This window comes from Schistocerca cancellata, chromosome 7 (genome assembly GCF_023864275.1).
Source record: "Schistocerca cancellata isolate TAMUIC-IGC-003103 chromosome 7, iqSchCanc2.1, whole genome shotgun sequence".
Taxonomy (NCBI): Eukaryota; Metazoa; Arthropoda; class Insecta; order Orthoptera; family Acrididae; genus Schistocerca; species Schistocerca cancellata.
In genome coordinates this window covers 607,016,121-607,023,851 of record NC_064632.1, presented here as the reverse complement: position 1 = coordinate 607,023,851, position 7,731 = coordinate 607,016,121, and the positions used below count along the sequence as shown (strand labels likewise).

Sequence of the window (7,731 nt, the reverse complement as noted above, 5' to 3'; positions counted from 1 at the left end):
TTAAGACGAGTTCTGCAACAGGTTTACTTAACGCACTTGCTATAAGACTTGCTGCCTTTGCGTCGTCCTTGAGCCATTCCACATACGCTTCTTTTTGTTCACTTGTCGCATCTTGCGGCAACTCTACACGTTCACGTGTACCGTTAATAATTTCTTCTAGTCCATATGAACGTAGCACCATAGAAATATGCCATTTCCATTTGGCCCAGTCGTCAGGTCCTTCAAGCTTCTCAATGCTGACCTTATAATCGCCGCTAGCACCCAGCTAGCACTCAAGCTTATTTCAAGGTGGATATTGAGTTTATGTTCAGTTGAAAATTCAAGATTGAAAAATCAACCTGTTACACAGTTTACATCAAGCTGTAAAAATTTAGCTTGAATTAAAATAATTTTCCCAAGCTTGAAATAAACTGTAATTTCCCTGGAAGGCTGTACAGCAGATGCGCGCGCAGCATAGCTTCCATAGACGTCCACGGGAAGCGCCACAAGCGTTTATAAGTCGTGACGTAAGGGTTTTGTCGTGTGTGACGTCATGATGGCGCGGAGTTTGGTTTGAGTGTGGCTGTCTCCAGTTCTGTTTTATCTTATTTTATTTACTTTTCTGAGCCTTGCTATGTTTACGGCCATTTTACCTTTGTGACACGCGTTAATGGTTGTGGTTTGTTGACAAGTTTGTTTTATACTAGAAAACAGTTCGGTACGTTAATGTTACAAATGTTAAATATTACGTAACGTAATTAATTAGGTTCAATAAATTCAGATTAATATTTATATAGCTTAAAACAAGCTGTAAATACCAGGCTGTATTCCACGTGTGTAGATACAGCTGGAGCCAAGCTTGATAAGTCAAGCTTGAAATATAGCTTGAACTCTGCCAACTTTGATGTTTATTTCAAGCTAGAATCCAGCTAACAGGCTTGAATATTCCAGCTTTGATCAAGCTTATATACTTGAACTTTACAGCTGGAAACAAGTTTGAAACCGGCTTACTGTGCTATCTGGGCAGTCATGTTGCTTTACAGACATACGCTCATTTCAAATATTGTTTTAATTAAACTGTTGTTTGCCTTAACACGTGTGCTGGGCCCATAACCTGATGAAAAATATTATTTAAAGGCAAGAAAACATTTTATTAGCTTTGTAATTACACCCTGGATACGAAAAAAAACACATTTACTGTAATAAAAACACAGAAGTTACACACAAGCCAAGAATAAAGATATTGACAGCACAGTCATGGAGCAGCACATAAATATAGACATCAAGGAATTTTTTCTTTTCTTTTAACAATATACTGTACAATGGTTGCCCAACTCTCACCCCAACGCCTGTAAGTCACTTGTCTGTGATAGACATCATCTTACGTTCTCCCAACAGATCACAGGAATTTAAATAGGTAGTTTGCGCTTATTTGCAAGATTGTGACGGTTTTGTTGTACTGTTTCTAGCAGATCTTGAAATTTTGTTAACGGAAATAAGTCTGTCAGTGTTGGCGACACTGCACGTGACATGCCTGGTTCCCGCACACGTGTTTTGTCGTGAACTTGAAGTGTAAACAAACTTGTGATAGATTGTTGTGTGCAGTTTTCCACTCAATGTGTTGCGTTTCAGTATGAGCACACACTGTGAATATCGGTTGTAGAAGCTGGCTGTGTGATGGTTACGCAGAAAAATTAGTTTTTCATATTGAATTATAGGAAATTGTTACATACGGCTGCTTTTATTTGGTGTGTATATCCGTTATTGTGAATGTAAGTACGTATTTTAATTTCGTGTGAGCTATATTCAGCAAAGACTGGAGGCAGAAAGTTGCACTAATGTTAAGGGTTTAAGTGTTTTTCGATGTGTTGATGACTGGGTGTTAGTCTACATAGGAAAGAAAGTTTGTTCATAGAGTGTATTTTTATGTCATTTAACGTTACTTCCAATTATCTGGCGATAGGAAAAATTCAGTTTGAAAACGTGAGTTTACTTTTACAATTTAGCCGAATGAATGGGATGACCCATAGGTGGATGAATGGTGAATGTGATCAACCAAGAAGTGAAACATTATTGTGCTGAAAGTTATCATCAATCAGCAACTGCTTTATTTTTCTTGTCTGCACCATAATTCATGTGAACCATTTTCTTACAAATTGACTTACGCTCAAGTGGCGCTGTTGTATCTGTTATACAGCTACTTGTAGTATCAGTGGATTATTAGTAAAAATTACTGTTTTACCTACTATCCAAGTCGAAGAACAAACTTTTGCACTGTTCGTGCTACTGTGGTTAAACTTATTACTTGAGTATGTTTTGGTCAGATATAACAACATGAAACATGATATCTTTATGATTTACAATTCAAGACCATTTAATGAAAGAAATGTATCCACACATTACAAAAACACACATACGTCTGCTTCACTATACTGGCTTCAGCATTGTACTGTTAAAAGCACAAAGTAATTTGTATGTTATTTTGGAGAGGTGTATAGCAACTATGTTCAAAACTTGTGAAATGTTTTACAGAATTACAAACACTTAAAAATACCCGAAGCTTCCATGACTTTAAGCCATTGGATAGATTCTAGGTATTCAGGGAGCAAGTAAGATCAGTAATGATGTGGACACCTATCTGGAATGAAGAGTTAAGGAATAAATTGAAATTCCTCGTGACATTATTATGGTACAGTGGTACTGTTCAGTTTACGTATTCTACAGGATCTTCACTGTCATTCGATTGGTGCATACTATAGGATATTTGCCCAGTTCACCTTACTTGCTGTACGCAATCTTCTGAAATATGTAGGCCACTGTCTTCTGACTGAATACTTACGCAGATTCGACTTATGTGGCAAATGTCGGTCCACCTTTTGTAAACGTTGCAGCACGAACATTTCATTACGATAACTGATAACCTGGCATTTGCCACAGACAACCGTGAGGCCACAATGTTGATACTTCTAGACTTCAGGAAAGCGTTTGATACAGACTTTGACATACTGCTTAGAAAAATGTGGCAACTAAAATTTTCAGATGTGCAGCGAAGTGGCTGCTTAAGAAACAGAGAACTAATGAAATGACCATTTGTCACTGATGGCCGGGAGTCCCCATTTGTGGAAGTTTGGCTGCTGAGGTGCAAGTCTTTCCACTCGATGCCACATTGGGTGACGTGTGTGTTGATGTGGAGGAAATGATGATGGGGACAACACCCAGACCCCAAGTGGAGAAAATCTATGGCCTGGCTGGGAATCTAACCTAGGCCCACTACTTTTCAGTCAGACATGCCGGCCACTCAGTTTGTCGTCTGCGGGAATGACGAGTTATCCTCAAAGCACGTTATCTCGGTACAGCCACAGGACTCGGCCGTAGGCCCACTGTCGTTCTCCACGTACATCGATATCTCCCCAGTTCTGTCATCCTGTAAATATAATTTATGTGCCGACAAACTCCGGCTTCACTGAGATGCTAGATCCGATATATCGATACTGCTGTCATTCCGACGAATGACGATCAGTTTTCAGTTGTCAGAGGGACCAAAAACTAGGTCTCAAATTAAAACTAACAAGTCACAAGTAATTCTAGTACCGTTTAAAAAATTTATTAGTGCTAAATTCTGTGAAAAATCACATGCAGTCCTTTTCGACACTATCCTAATCCTGTGTCAGAAAAGTATGAAGACTTTGGGTGTATCTTAGATGAGCTCTTGTACTGGGCAGAAAGTATTGTTGCCACTTGCATGAAGTTTTTTTCTCGCCCCTGTGGCCCCGGGAGTTTCAGTGTGTATATGTCTTCACTACTGGTGGGTCCCTCTCATCCTGATCTGCCATTCCTGTAATTCCTTCCCCAGTATACCCCTCTCTTCTCCCCCGGGAATGAATGATCGGTTCTGAAATATAGAATGGTGTTTTGTCTTTTTGTGTGTGTGTATTGCCAGTACTGATAATTCACATCGTGAAGATAGTATTGTTCTACCTCATAATTTTATAGTTTTCGTAAATGAATTTCATTTTGATGTATACACGGCTTTGGATACGCAAGCGTATTTAGGTAGGCTTAAGCTGTCTGTCATCATGATTACATTCTGTAAAACGATTTTTACATCGATCCTTTACAAATAGCTCTATGTTATAGGAAAACTTTAATTATAACTCTGTCCGACATGCTGTCTGTACTCTGTGTGCACTGTTTAGATTTTATTTTTAATTTATTTGCTTATCATTTTTGAAAGCATTGGATTCAGATCTCAGAGTATGTGTATATGTCAATGCTGCCACATGGAAACAGTTTCCTATGTTGTAAGCACTATGATAAGTATGAAATGTGAGAGATTTTAAGCATTTGGTCATTTTATTCACTTATAACTCTATTATTTATTCACTACTGTTTAACTGTCTGCCTCCAACAGCTGAGAGGTTAGTGTGGCTGACTGTCGTGCAGGGGACTCGGGTTCGATCCGGGTCCTGAAAGGGATTTTTCCTTTTGCGGGGGACTGTATTAGGGTCCACTAAGTCTTGTGACGTCAATTGAGCAGCGACTCGATCAAATAGTAGTGGCCAGCACCGGGGTGTACTGATCACTGTGCCTCCGTACCGCATCCACGTGACACCCTCGGCTGCCAGATTGGACTGCATTCAGACGGGTTCAGTTGGCTCTTCTGTGGCAAGAAAGACAGTGCTTTGGGATTTTTTAATAGTTATTCTCTTTAGGGATAAAACCGAGCGAGGTGGCGCAGTGGTTAGCACACTGGACTCGCATTCGGGAGGACGACGGTTCAATCCCGTCTCCGGCCATCCTGATTTAGGTTTTCCTTGATTTCCCTAAATCGCTTCAGGCAAATGCCGGGATGGTTCCTTTGAAAGGGCACGGCCGATTTCCTTCCCCATCCTTCCCTCACCCGAGCTTGCGCTCCGTCTCTAATGACCTCGTTGTCGATGGGACGTTAAACACTAATCTCCTCCTACTCCTCTTTAGGGATATATAATTATACCTCAGATATTTCATCCACATTAAGCTTTGTGTATCCCAGCAATAAAACGTGTATTGGTCACAGGTTTTTATCAAATCATTTTGTCTGTTCAGTGTAAAGTAATCCCTTAATTGAATAATTGGCATCATAATCAATCATAATGAAATTCCTGTGGACCCCTCCAACAGGAAATTTAAAATCAATTAGCGTTGCTTTTGTAGTGTGTGAAAGAAAAAAAAAAACACCATTGTGAAATATGTAAGGGTAAATTGCGAATATTGGAGAAAATAATCTTTGAAATATGTTGTTGTGGTCTTCAGTCCTGAGACTGGTCTGATGCAGCTCTCCATGCTACTCTATCCTGTGCAAGCTTCTTCATCTCCCAGTACCTACTGCAGCCTACATCCTTCTGAATCTGCTTAGTGTATTCATCTATTGGCCTCCCTCTATGTTTTTTACCCTCCACACTGTCCTCCAATACTAAATTGGTGATCCCTTGATGCCTCAGAACATGTCCTACCAACCGATCCCTTCTTCTAGTCAGGTTGTGCCACAGACTTCTCTTCTCCCCAATCCTCTTCAACACCTCCTCATTAGTTATATGATCTACCCATCTAATCTTCAGCATTCTTCTGTAGCACCACATTTTGAAAGCTTCTATTCTCTTCTTGTCTAAACTATTTATCGTCCACGTTTCACTTCCATACATGGCTACACTCCATACAAATACTTTCAGAAACAACTTCCTGACACTTATATCTATACTCGATGTTAACAAATTTCTCATCTTCACAAATGCTTTCCTTGCCATTGCCAGTCTGCATTTTATACCCTATCTACTTTGACTATCATCAGTTATTTTGCTCCCCAAATAGCAAAACTCCTTTACTACTTTGTCTCATTTCCTAATCTAATTCCCTCAGCATCACCAGACTTAATTCGACTACATTCCATTATCCTCGTTTTGCTTTTGTTGATGTTCTTCTTATATCCTCCTTTCAAGACACTCCGTTCAACTGCTCTTCCAAGTCCTTTGCTGTCTCTGACAGAATTACAATGTCATCGGTGAACCTCAAAGTTTTTATTTCTTTCCGAATTTTTCTTTTGTATCCTTTTCTGCTTGCTCAATATACAGATTGAACAACATCGGGGAGAGGCTACAACCCTGTCTCACTCCCTTCCCAACCACTGCTTCCCTTTCGTGCCCCTCAACTCTTATTACTGGTTTCTGTACAAGTTGTAAATAGCCTTTCGCTCCCTATATTTTACCCCTGCCACCTTCAGAATTTGAAAGAGAGTATTCCAGTTAACATTATCTCTAAGTCTACGAATGCTAGAAACATAGGTTTGCTTTTCCGTAATCTAGCTTCTAAGATGAGTCGTAGGGTCAGTATTGCCTCACGTGTTCCAATATTTCTACGGAATCCAAACTGATCTTCCCCTAGGTCGGCTTCTACTAGTTTTTCCATTCGTCTGTAAAGAATTCGCGTTAGTATTTTGCAGCCGTGACTTATTAAATTGATAGTTCGGTAATTTGAAATATAGGAATGATTATTATGTAAATGAAAAACCACCAAAATGAGGAAGCAGAATATAATATTAAAAGGCCTACCATATGAATCTTAAGGACTCTTGTCAGCTCGTGCTGGACACAGAACAATCAACTGCCCAAACAGGTTGTAAATAACACCTGTACAATGATTAAAATGGTAGTACATGTTAAGAGCATTTGAAACTGTTGGCTAAATGAGGTGTGGCAGAAGACATTTGAGACAGTAATGGAATTGTTTAAAAAAAAGCTTCAAAATTATTAGCTGTTCGAGAATCTAATGTAGTCACTGGGTTAAGGAGTGTAGAACAGTAGCAATGTCATTATATTTGCTATAGGCTGCCACCTGTGACACAGCCACTAACCATATAATTATGTACTGTCAGTTGGTGGCTCTAGAGTCAACTAACAACACTTTCCTAGATCTCAAACATAAACAATCTGCATCAACATACTCGCACTGGCTTGTTTTAAACTGAACATCCAGTAGCCGCTACGGTACCCTGTGGTGCCAGAGGCATAAAATCCCTGCAAACAGCATTGCTGTCATGGCCACTACCTCACTTCCCCCTAGTTGTGTGCCTCCTCAGATATCCTTCTGCTGGTTGAGTATTTAGGCCACTACCTGACAGCTCTGTAACCAGTTCACACTCTGGGCTTACACCGACTGTGCTTAGTAGCCTACCAATTGGAGTTCACATGAGCTCGCGCTTATTTCAGACTGGGCTTATACTGACTGTGCCTAGCTGCTCATTAATCGGAGTACACTTTACCGAGTCAAACAAAGTGTATCTCACCACTGTGTCCGAGAAACCTCGGGTCTTGTACATCCTTCGGCACCCTAGGCTCACCCCTGACCGATGCCTCATTTGCGGGTTGTCAGCCACAACAAAGTAGTGTGATTCATGTCTCTAGGTACTGGGATTGTACTCTGCTCTTTAGACTTAAACAAACATACAGTCATCCTTTGGTACCTGGGCACATCAGTGGTTGTGTGTCGATCCACTCAGTTACGAACACTACAATACCACAACTTACATGTCAAGTTAAGTAATTTGACGGTGCTCGGTATGAGATGTGATGCGAGTGCGAGGGGGCTTGTTATTAGATGGTTGCTGACATCCATTGAGAGTGCAGCAGACAAAATTGCTTGCAATATCCTGAAATGAATATAGTCAGCAAATGCATAGTGTATTTAGAATAAGTGCAGGTCTAATCCCAGAAATTTGCA

General features: G+C 40.2%; 1 protein-coding gene across 3 annotated transcripts in view; it reads left to right on the top strand.

Annotated features, from left to right (window-relative positions):
- The first annotated feature begins 1,518 nt into the window (after positions 1-1,518).
- Positions 1,519-7,731, top strand: part of LOC126092191 (testis-expressed protein 10 homolog) — a 180,712-nt gene continuing 174,499 nt past the window's right edge. For 2 of the 3 annotated variants that reach the window (XM_049907675.1, XM_049907672.1), the window contains exon 1: positions 1,519-1,751. The gene's annotated coding sequence lies outside the window, so the exon portion shown is untranslated. The remainder of the gene's footprint in view (positions 1,752-7,731) is intronic. The other variant, XM_049907673.1, reaches the window with a different exon arrangement.